Source organism: Ranitomeya imitator, chromosome 1 (assembly GCF_032444005.1).
Source record: "Ranitomeya imitator isolate aRanImi1 chromosome 1, aRanImi1.pri, whole genome shotgun sequence".
In the NCBI taxonomy this organism is placed as follows: Eukaryota; Metazoa; Chordata; class Amphibia; order Anura; family Dendrobatidae; genus Ranitomeya; species Ranitomeya imitator.
In genome coordinates this window covers 769,028,772-769,039,641 of record NC_091282.1, presented here as the reverse complement: position 1 = coordinate 769,039,641, position 10,870 = coordinate 769,028,772, and the positions used below count along the sequence as shown (strand labels likewise).

The 10,870-nt window shown below is 49.9% G+C and overlaps 1 protein-coding gene across 1 annotated transcript in view; it reads left to right on the top strand.

The window, feature by feature from the left end:
- Positions 1 to 2,967: 2,967 nt before the first annotated feature.
- RPS6KL1 (ribosomal protein S6 kinase like 1) overlaps positions 2,968 to 10,870 on the top strand; it is a 61,114-nt gene continuing 53,211 nt past the window's right edge. Inside the window, exon 1 of the mRNA XM_069735744.1 lies at positions 2,968 to 2,995. The gene's annotated coding sequence lies outside the window, so the exon portion shown is untranslated. The remainder of the gene's footprint in view (positions 2,996 to 10,870) is intronic.

The following is a 10,870-nucleotide window of genomic DNA, read 5'->3' as shown; positions in this document are numbered from 1 at the left end:
TGGCACTCAACTTGTAAATGGTGATGATATTAAGAAATGGTTTTTTATTACTTGGATAGCAGTCCAAATTAAACGTTTCGGTCAAACATTAGACCTTCTTCAGTAAACCGACTGCTTGTGCAGCGCCCCAGAGTCCTGGTCGTTACAGTAATGTTGTTCTTCCACCAGGGGGAGCGATGTTACACCTGATGGCACCAAAGGAGTTCACCCTGCCAGGTATCACAGCCACACACACACTTCACATGCCGGCCACCAGGGGGAGCTAAGGGTTATATCTATTAGGCCACTCCTCACACTCGGGTAAAACTGGGGGTTTGGTTAGGAAGTGAGAGCAGTTAGAGTGAGAAGGAGTTGGAGAAGGAGCCAGGAGGAGGAGAGAAGAGGAGCAGACTGGGCTCGGCCCAGGAAAGGAAAAGAAGGATACGGAGCTGCGCCTGCAACCCATGCGGCAGCCTCCTAGGAAAGGACAAGAAAGGAAGTGTGCCGAGGTGAGTGAGCACAGAAGTTGTAGCAACAGGAGTACAAAACCAGTGGTAGACCAGCTAGAAGCAGGCTGCCTCCCACTGAGCGCAGATCCGGTGGCCGGAACACCGAGGGAGTAATAGACTCTACGCTTTACTTTAGAGACCGGCAGGACAGTCGATTCCAAGTTGGCTGTCTGACCTACGAACCTAAGCAGACAAGGTGGCAACGCGGAGGAGGGGCGACGCTAGGGTCCCTATGAAATAGCCTCAGGCCACCACCGTCATACGGGTTTGTCCTCTCCATCTGGGGGACAGAGAGAGAAGAGTAACAAGAGTGAGGACCTTATGGTAGCTAATGCAAGTAAGGACCTACTACGTTACTGTGCGCAAGGGGAAGGCTACTGATTTCCACCTGGATAAGGGGACTCTGGAATTGCCATCAGACCGGCCAGACTCTGCCTACCCTGTCATCTGGCACCCTGGACTGTGGATGCTGAAGCCTTCAGTAAAGGTAAAGAGACTGCACCCATTGTGTCCTCGTTATTCACCGCGCCTTGCACCATCCACCATCAACATCTACACTTCTGGGAAGCCCTGGGGATATACTTCACCTGAGGGAAGGTATACCATCTAGCTGCCATTCCATCACTCCAGTGGACCCCTAATCAGCGTCGGTCACCCTGACCGAATACCACAGGTGGCGTCACGAACACTACCGTAAACTATAAACTATTCCCCTTTTATTTGGGCGCCCCTCATAGGGCCACGGTTCGGGTCGGGCCACCGTGACATCCCAGCTGAGGGAACTGAAGGACACGGTACCGAGTACCCCATTGCCCTTACGTGGGGGCGCGGCACTTGTATGATGAAAATGTAAGATATCACTGGGTGTAGAGTAGGTACTATGGTGTGATTTCAAACGGACCTCTATGGGGAAATAATTTCCCGGTAAGCGAAGGATCAATATCACATCTGGGCCTAACGTTCCAGGTTTGAAGTAAAAACGTGGCTAGTATAGGTAGCCCAACGTGAACAAGAAGCTGGGTATCTCCACTGTAGTTTCAGGAGATAGGTTGATGCCCAGTGTAAGGGTATGTGCACACGTCTGGATTTCTTGCAGAAATTTTCCTGACAAAAACCGGACATTTCTGCCAGAAATTCGCATGCGTTTTTACCGCGATTTTGACGCGTTTTTGGTGCGTTTTTCCCAAATGCATAGAATTGCGGGAAAAACGCAGAAAATCCGCAAAAATAATGAACATGCTCATTTTTTTACCGCGATGCGTTTTTTTCCGCGTGCACAAAACATGCAGAATGCATTCTAAATGATAGAATGCATAATGTATGCGTTTTTAATGAGTTTTTATAGCGTTTTAGCGCGAAAAAAACGTGAAAAAAAACGCGAAAAAACCTGAACGTGTGCACATGGCCTAATAGCATAAAAAAGAAAAGAAACTGTATCTCGTATATTATGGCATCAAAACGCTGGAGTAATGGTGTAAAGTCTATTGATTAAAGCTCATTAGCATTCCTCAGAGTGGGCGCACTTGTTAAGTCCGCTGCCAGTGTATAGTGGGCGAGTGGTGTACCTCAACGCGGTGTCCGCCGCTAGTTGAATGCACCAGTGCTGCACCACTACTTCCACCATTCACTCCACTACTTCCCCCATCATTTGCCGCACTGCTACTTTCATTTCCCTTACCATTACCAACACCTCCCCTTACCCCATTACCATTATTCTCACCATCATTTGTTCCACTGTTCTCTGCACTTTCCACAGTCACATCCTTTCCTTTTCCCCTTGTGTCTGGCGTCTCTGCACTCACACTTGCTGGTTCGGGGGAGGGGTGCAGCCTACTCCAGGTTTCCTTTGATTAGTGCTGGATCTCTGTTGTATCCTTGGAGTGCCTTGCCCCCCTACTGCAGCAGTTTGTGCTTTATTATCCTGGGCCCGCTGCTTATGGGGCACCGTCGCCTGCCCTGTACCCACAGACTTCGAGGTCCTGGTGTCACGTTTTGTTACTCGGGTACACTGCCCCTTTGTCACGGCAGTGCGCCCAGTGTTCGTCGCAGATGATTTCTCCTGCTTTTTGTATATATTCTTGGCCCGCAGCTCCCTTGTCCCAGCCGCGCACCTCTTTTAGTCTGTTGAGGCGCACTGCGCCCTTGTCACAACAGTACGCCCTCCTTTCACCGCAACATGCTCCTTGGCCCTGCCCCCCGCAGCTCAGGCATCGATTGGCTCAGCCACAGTGAGTACGGATTATAATTGTTACTTATTTATATAGCATCATTGATTCCATGGTGCTGTACATGAGAAGGGGTTACATACAAATTACAGGTATCACTTACAGTAAGCAAACTAACAATTACAGACTGACGACCCTGCCTTGCGGGCTTACATTCTACAGGATAGTGGGGATGGAGACAATAGGTTGAGGGTTGTGGGAGGTCCAGTTTGCTGAGGCGGTCGCTTCGGTAGTGGTGAGGAGGCAGCAGGGTCAGTGAAGGTTGTAGGCTTTCCTGAAGAGGTGGGTTTTCAGGTTCCGTCTGAAGGATCTGAATGTTGTTGATTGTCGGATGTGTTGGGGCAAAGAATTCCAGAGGATGGGGGATTTTCTGGAGAAGTCTTGGAGGCGGTTGGGTGAGGAGCGGATAAGTGTGGAGGAGAGAATGAGGTCTTGGGAGGACCGGAGATTACGTGAGGGGAGATATCGGGAGATTAGTTCAGAGATATATGGAGGACACAGGTTATGGATGGCTTTGTAGGTAAGTATTGGTAATTTGAACTGGATACGCTGAGGGAATGGGAGCCAGTGAAGAGATTTGCAAAGGGGGGAAGCGGAGGAGTAGCGACGAGAGAGATGAATTAGTCGGGCAGCAGAGTTAAGAGTGGACTGGAGAGGTGCAAGGGTGTTAGCAGGGAGGCCACAGAAAAGGATGTTGCAGTAGTCAAGGCGGGAGATGATGAGGGCATGCACAAGCATTTTAGTAGATTGATGGTTGAGGAAAGGACGGATTCTGGAGATATTTTGGAGCTGGAGGCAAAAGGAGGTGGAAAGAGCTTGGATGTGCGGTTTGAAGGACAGGGCAGAGTCAAGGGTTACTCCGAGGCACCAGACTTCCGGTACGGGGGAAAGTGTGATGTCGTTAATTGCGATAGATAGGTCAGGTATGGAAGATCTATGAGATGGAGGAAAGATGATGAGTTCAGATTTGTCCACATTGAGTTTGAGGAAGCGAGAGGAGAAGAAGGAGGATATGGCTGATAGACACTCCGAGATTCTGGACAGCAGAGAGGTGACGTCTGGGCCAGAAAGGTAGATCTGAGTGTCATCAGCATAAAGGTGGTACTGGAATCCATGGGACTTTATGAGTTGTCCCAGGCCAAGTGTATAGGCCCACACCGTCCCCCTCTCCCAACGGTGTGTTCATCTCTCCCGCCCTAGGCCCCGGTGATAACCAGCATAGCCGCAGAGTGCAGGGAGGGAAACTCCACGGGGTGCCTTATGTCTAGCGCTATGAGCACCTCCTCAGCCTCGCCCTCCTCCACTGGGTCATCCTCCCCGAAGGAAAACCTATTCAGGTCCACTGGAGACTCCAACTCTCTGATCTCCCTCAGCAGATCACACTCCTGCTCCTCTTCCTCACCCAGCACTCTGGCCTCTGCTTCGGGAGTCCTCTGCCATGCAGGGAGGCCGCTCTCTTGTTGTCGGCTCTGCGACTTGCTCTACTGGCTTGTTCCAGCACGTGGGACTCCAGTCATGACTTCGTCATCCTCCTCCTCATTTAGGATGCCGGTTGGCAGTTCTCCTGAGGTATTTAACCTCTTAATTTCTGAGAACCGCCGCTGGTTCTTAAACCTCTCCAGGAAGGGACCTGCGCTTTTCTCAATTGCCTTCCAGATGAGCACTAGCCAGTACACCTCATATCTGAGGGCTTTAAACCTCTGGGAGGTCACGGGTCTTTCCTTGTTGGAGGCACGGGTTTTCAGGGCCCAGGCCTCCAACAGCTCCTTCTTCAGCCGGGTTAGTGCTTGCCACTGTCCTCGTACTCCCGCAACATGGCGACCAATCAGGAGGAGAAGGAACTCGTGGACTCGCTGGAGCCCATCACCCCCAGGATCTTCCTGGGCCCTTTTTCCTGGGGAGCCCTTGTCTCCTTCTCTGGGCAGACAATGAGCCATCTTGGGGTAAGAGTAGGTGGATATGATCTTCCTCACCCGTCCTGATCTCCTCACTCCCTCTTGGGCAGTCTGCTGCTGCTCCCTGTCCACTGGCATAGACCGGGGAACAGAGACCTGGGAAGCCATGCTGGCCTCCCAGGAAGCCTGCCTCTCCCTGAGAAGAAAAGAGACAGACTATGGTCCTCATCTTGGAAGTCCTGGAGCTCACGAGCTCCTAGCAGGCAGTAACTGATTGTAGTCACCTGTCCTAAAGTCACTTCACCCAGTAATGGCTGATAACAGGGAGTAATAGATTGTAGTCCCCTGTCCTACAGTCATCGCTCCCCAGTAATGGCTGATAACAGAGTAATAGATTGTAGTCATCAGTCCTACAGTCATCTTCCCCAGTAATGGCTGATAACAGGGAGTAATAGATTCTAGTCACCTGTCCTACAGTCGCCTCTCCTCCATAATCTCTGATAACAGGGAGCAATAGCTTGCCCTACACTCGCCTCTCTGGTACCTGTGACAGGCGCTGGGCTCTCACTCGTGCGACATGCAGGGATGTGCCTCCGCTGCCCCCTTGGCTGATATTTCCGCCCCCTTGTAATCACGGACACATTTCAGTGTTTACACAACACAATCTAAATTTAGGATCTGAGATTCTGAGAGAGAAGCTGAAAAGGTCAGAGCTGTAATCACAGCCAGTGGCACCACAGAGAGGGGCATCATCAGAGACCCCAATATCCACTGAGCACTATGGAACTTCCAGGAGGATAACCCTCATCCTCTTCCATTGTGCAAATTCTGTGGATTGTAATCCTCTGTGCTGTTGTGAGATTTCTCAGGTGATAAAATACAACTCAATACCTGCAGTTTAGAGATAAAAGAAGGAACAGAAGAGTTAATATGGGGGGACACCTCAGGAAAGGGGTCACTATAGTTATAGGGCTCAGGGCTCCTCGGGAGAGGGGTCACTATAGTTATAGGGCTCAGGGTTCCTCAGGAGAGGGGTCATTATAGTTATAGGGCTCCTCGGGAGAGGGGTCACTATAGTTATAGGGCTCAGGGATCCTCAGGAGAGGGGTCCCTATAGTTATAGGGCTCCTTGAGAGAGAGGTCACTATAGTTATAGGGCTCAGGGTTACTCAGGTGAGGGGTAACTATAGTTACAGGGCTCAGAGTTCCTCGGGAGAGGGGTCACAATAGTTATAGGGCTCCTTGGGAGATGGGTTACTATAGTTATAGGGCTCCTCGGGAGAGGGGTCACTATAGTTATAGGGCACGGGGCCCCATAGGAGAGGGGCCACTATAGTTATAGGGCTCAGGGTTCCTCAGGAGAGGGGTCACTATAGTTATAGGGCTTAGGGCTCAAGGCTCCTCGGGAGAAGGGTCACTATAGTTATAGGGCTCCTCAGGAGAGGGGTCACTATAGTTATAGGGCTCAGGGTTCCTCAGGAGAGGGGTCACTTTAGTTATAGGGCTCAGGGCTCCTCGGGAGAGGGGTTACTAAAGTTATAGGGCTCCTTGGGAGAGGGGTCACTATAGTTATAGGGCTCAGGGCTCCTCGGGAGAGGGGTTACTATAGTTATAGGGCTCCTTGGGAGAGGGGTCACTATAGTTATAGGGCTCAGGGCTCTTCGGGAGAGGGGTTACTATAGTTATAGGGCTCCTTGGGAGAGGGGTCACTATAGCTATAAGGCAAGAGGCCCCTCAGGAGAGGGGTCATTATCATTATAGGGCACGGGGCTCCTCAGGAGAGGAGCCACTATAGTTATAGGGCTCAGAATTCCTCAGGAGAGGGGTCACTAAAGCTATAGGCCTCAAGGCTCCTCTAGAGAGGGGTCACTATAATTATAGGGCTCAGGGTTCCTCAGGAGAGGGGTCACTAAAGCTATAGGGCTGAAGGCTCCTCAGGAGAGAAATCACTATAGTTATAGAGCTCAAGATTCCTCAAGAGAGGGGTCACTATAGTTATAGGGCTCAGGGTTCCTCGGGAGAGGGGTCATTAAAGCTATAGGGCTCAAGGCTCCTCAAGAGAGGGGTCACTATAGTTATATGGCACAGGGCTCCTTAGGAGAGGGGTCACTATAGTTACAGGGCTCAGGGTTCCTCAGGAAAGGGGTTACTATAGTTATAGGGCACGGGGCTCCTCAGGAAAGGGGTCACTATATTTATAGGGCTTGGGGCTCCTCAGGAGGGTTCACTATAGGTAAAGAGTACAGGCCTTCTCAGGAGAGGGGTCACTATAGTTATAGGGGACAGGGCTCCTTAGGAGAGGGGTCACTATAGTTATAGGGCACGGGGCTCCTCAGGAGAGGGGTCACTATAGTTATAGGGCATGGGGCTCCTCAGGAGGGTTCACTATAGGTAAAGAGTACGGCCTTCTCAGGAGAGGGGTGTCAATGTCATTCTGTCTGTTTCTGGTTTTTGGCATGACAATGCATATGTTTGCTTTAACCCCTTACTCTTTTCCCCCTAATTTGAGCTAGGATACTGTTGGCTTTTACCTGAATGGAGCCTTCTCAGTTCCCTGCTCTGCTGCGCAGTCGTACATGGGCATTTAGGTATTTGCCCTGCTGCATACCTTCCTCATGTGCGGTCCCTGGTTGCTGCTGTGAAGCTGTCCGCGGGTTGTGAGGTCATTTGCGGCTGGTGCATGACTTTCCACGTGGCTCAGTGCATGCGGTCTCAGCCAGGTGCCCTGAATCTCAGATCCTGCACTGTGTGTGCTGTAATGGTGTCTGTGTATGCTTAGTGCATGTGCGGCCACACCTCCCCTGCTTTTAACAGGGTGAGGGTGTGTACTTCAAATGCTGTCCCCAGCCAATTGCTGAGGGGCAGCTCATATATAAAGCTCCCCTGCCCTATGGGTGGGGCCTGAGCTACACTCACAAAGCTCCTGAATGTTGCTATGTGTTTCTGTTCCTGCATCTCTCCTGTCTATGTTTTGGTACCAAAGTCCTTGCCTTGATTCCTGTTTTGTCCTGTTCTGGCACCTGTCCTGGAGGCGGTAAATCCAGGCCCGAATCCTTGATCCTGTACCTGTCCTGTACCTGAACCTGTCTGAACTGTGTCTGTTGTGATTATGTTACTGGAATCCCTCTGCATCTGGAGCCTCACTCCCAGTGACTTTGAGTCTCTTGAAACCGGTGTTTCTGCTGAACATCTACTACTGTGCTCTGACTACCATGCGGTGTTAACCCCATCTGGCTCATGTCCAGTAAGGCGGTGTCTGCACCATCACGCTTGAGTTCCTTCCTAGGTCCTATGCCCGGAGCCTGATGACCGCAGTCTGGAACCTGATGACTGCTGTCTGGAGCTTGGAGCCTGATGTCCCTGGTGGTACCTGTAGGTCATGTCGGATGTCCGGAGCCGAACTCATGTCTGATGTCTGCCGGTGACCCTGGGTCCAGATGTCCTGTCTGTACCCTAAAGTACTGCCTGTATCTTGATAACCTCATGGACCCTGAGGTCTTTCCTGAGTCCAGATGTCCTGTTTGTATCCTGATGTCTTGCCTGTACCCTGATGTCTTCGTGTACCCTGATGTCCTGCCTGGGTCCTGATGTCCCGCCTATCTGTGCCTCGGTGATCCGTTGGTGCCTTGGGGTCCACTGGGTGGTACCCTTCTGAGGTGTGGAATCGGGAGCCTGACATCGTCATGTTTTGTGTTGTGAATTCTGTTTTCGAACTCCCTCCTGTGGTCATGAATGGTACTTCGGCGAGTTCTGTCCATGGACTCCCTCTGGTGGCTGTGAGTGGAGCTGCTGCTTCTGAGGTTCCTTCCACAGGTGACGTAGTTTATTCTTTGGCTGGCTGTTCTATTTAACTCCACTCAGATCGTTACTCCATGCCAGCTGTCAATGTTCTTGTACTGGTTCAGTTCGCTCTTGGATCTTTCTGGTGACCTATCTACTCCAGCAGAAGCTAAGTCCCTGCTAGTAAATTATTTGTTCATTGTTTCCTTGTCCAGTTGGCTATCATGATTTTGTCTTGCTAGCTGGAAGCTCTGGGATGCAGAGTGGCACCTCCGCACCGAGGTCTTTTTGCACACTCTGCGTGGTTTTTTGTAGTTTTTTGTGCTGACAGCAAAGATACCTTTTCTATCCTCAGTCTGTTTAGTAAGTCTGGCCTCCCTTTGCTGAAACCTGTTTCATCTCTGTGTTTGTGACTTTCATCTTAACTCAAAGTCAATATATGTGGGGGGCTGCCTTTTCCTTTGGGGAATTTCTCTGAGGCAAGGTAGGCTTTATTTTCTATCTTTAGGGCTAGTTAGCTCTTAGGCAGTGAAGAGGCATCTAGGTCGTGTTAGGTACGCTCCACGGCTATTTCTAGTTGTGTGATAGGATTAGGGGTTGCGGTCAGCAGAGTTCCCACTTCCCAGAGCTTGTCCTGTGTGAGTTTAACCATCAGGTCGTTCCGGGTACTCTTAACCACCAGGTCCATAACAGTACAGCTGGCCCAAAGTATTAATGCATCTCAATAGAGGGATAAGAGAAGTTCTGAGACCATTTTTTTTTCTCTGCAGTGTTTTTTGTCTTTCTTTTCCCCTTAACCTCTGGGTGGTTCAGAACACAGGTGTAGATATGGACATTCAGGGTCTGTCCTCTTGTGTGGATCATCTCACTGCAAGGGTACAAAACATTCAAGATTTTGTGGTTCAGAATCCGATGTTAGAGCCTAGAATTCCAATTCCTGATTTGTTTTCTGGGGATAGATCTAAATTCCTGAATTTCAAAAATAATTGTAAACTGTTTCTAGCTTTGAAACCCCGCTCCTCTGGTGACCCCGTTCAACAAGTAAAAATCATTTTCTTTGTTGCGTGGTGACCCTCAAGACTGGGCATTTTCCCTTGCACCAGGAGATCCTGCATTGCGTGATGTTAATGCATTTTTTCTGGCGCTTGGATTGCTTTATGATGAACCAAATTCAGTGGATCAGGCAGAGAAAATCTTGCTGGCTTTGTGTCAGGGTCAGGATGAAGCGGAGGTGTACTGTCAGAAGTTTAGAAAGTGGTCTGTGCTTACTCAGTGGAATGAGTGTGCCCTGGCGGCAATTTTCAGAAAGGGTCTTTCTGAAGCCCTTAAGGATGTCATGGTGGGATTTCCCACGCCTGCTGGTCTGAATGAGTCTATGTCCTTGGCCATTCAGATCGATCGGCGCTTGCGTGAGCGCAAAGCTGTGCACCATTTGGCGGTATTCTCTGAGCATAGGCCTGAGCCTATGCAATGTGATAGGACTTTGACCAGAGCGGAACGGCAAGAACACAGACGTCGGAATGGGCTGTGTTTTTACTGTGGTGATTCCACTCATGCTATCTCCGATTGTCCTAAGCGCACTAAGCGGTTCGCTAGGTCTGCCACCATTGGTACGGTACAGTCTAAATTTATTTTGTCCATTAATCTGATTTGCTCTCTGTCGTCCTATTCTGTTATGGCATTTGTGGATTCAGGCGCTGCCCTGAATTTGATGGACTTGGAGTTTGCGAGGCGCTGTGGTTTTTTCTTGGAGCCCTTGCAGTATCCTATTCCATTGGGAGGAATTGATGCTACGCCTTTGGCCAAGAATAAGCCTCAATACTGGACTCAATTGACCATGTGCATGGCTCCTACACATCAGGAGGATATTCGCTTTTTGGTGTTGCATAATCTGCATGATGTGGTCGTTTTGGGGTTGCCATGGCTACAGGTCCATAATCCAGTATTGGATTGGAAATCTATGTCTGTGTCCGGCTGGGGTTGTCAGGGGGTACATGGTGATGTTCCATTGCTGTCAATTTCGCCTTCCACTCCTTCTGAAGTCCCTGAGTTTTTGTCAGATTACCGGGATGTATTTGAAGAGCCCAAATCCGGTGCCTTACCTCCTCATAGGGATTGCGATTGTGCTATTAATTTGATTCCTGGTAGTAAGTTTCCTAAGGGCCGACTGTTTAATTTATCTGTGCCAGAGCACGCCGCTATGCGGAGTTATATAAAGGAATCCTTGGAGAAAGGTCATATTCGCCCGTCGTCATCACCATTGGGAGCAGGGTTCTTTTTTGTGGCCAAGAAGGATGGCTCTTTGAGACCTTTTATTGATTACCGCCTTCTTAATAAGATCACAGTCAAATTTCAGTACCCTTTGCCGCTGTTGTCTGATTTGTTTGCTCGGATTAAGGGGGCTAGTTGGTTCACCAAGATAGATCTTCGAGGGGCGTATAATCTTGTGCGAATTAAACAGGGCGATGAATGGAAAACAGCG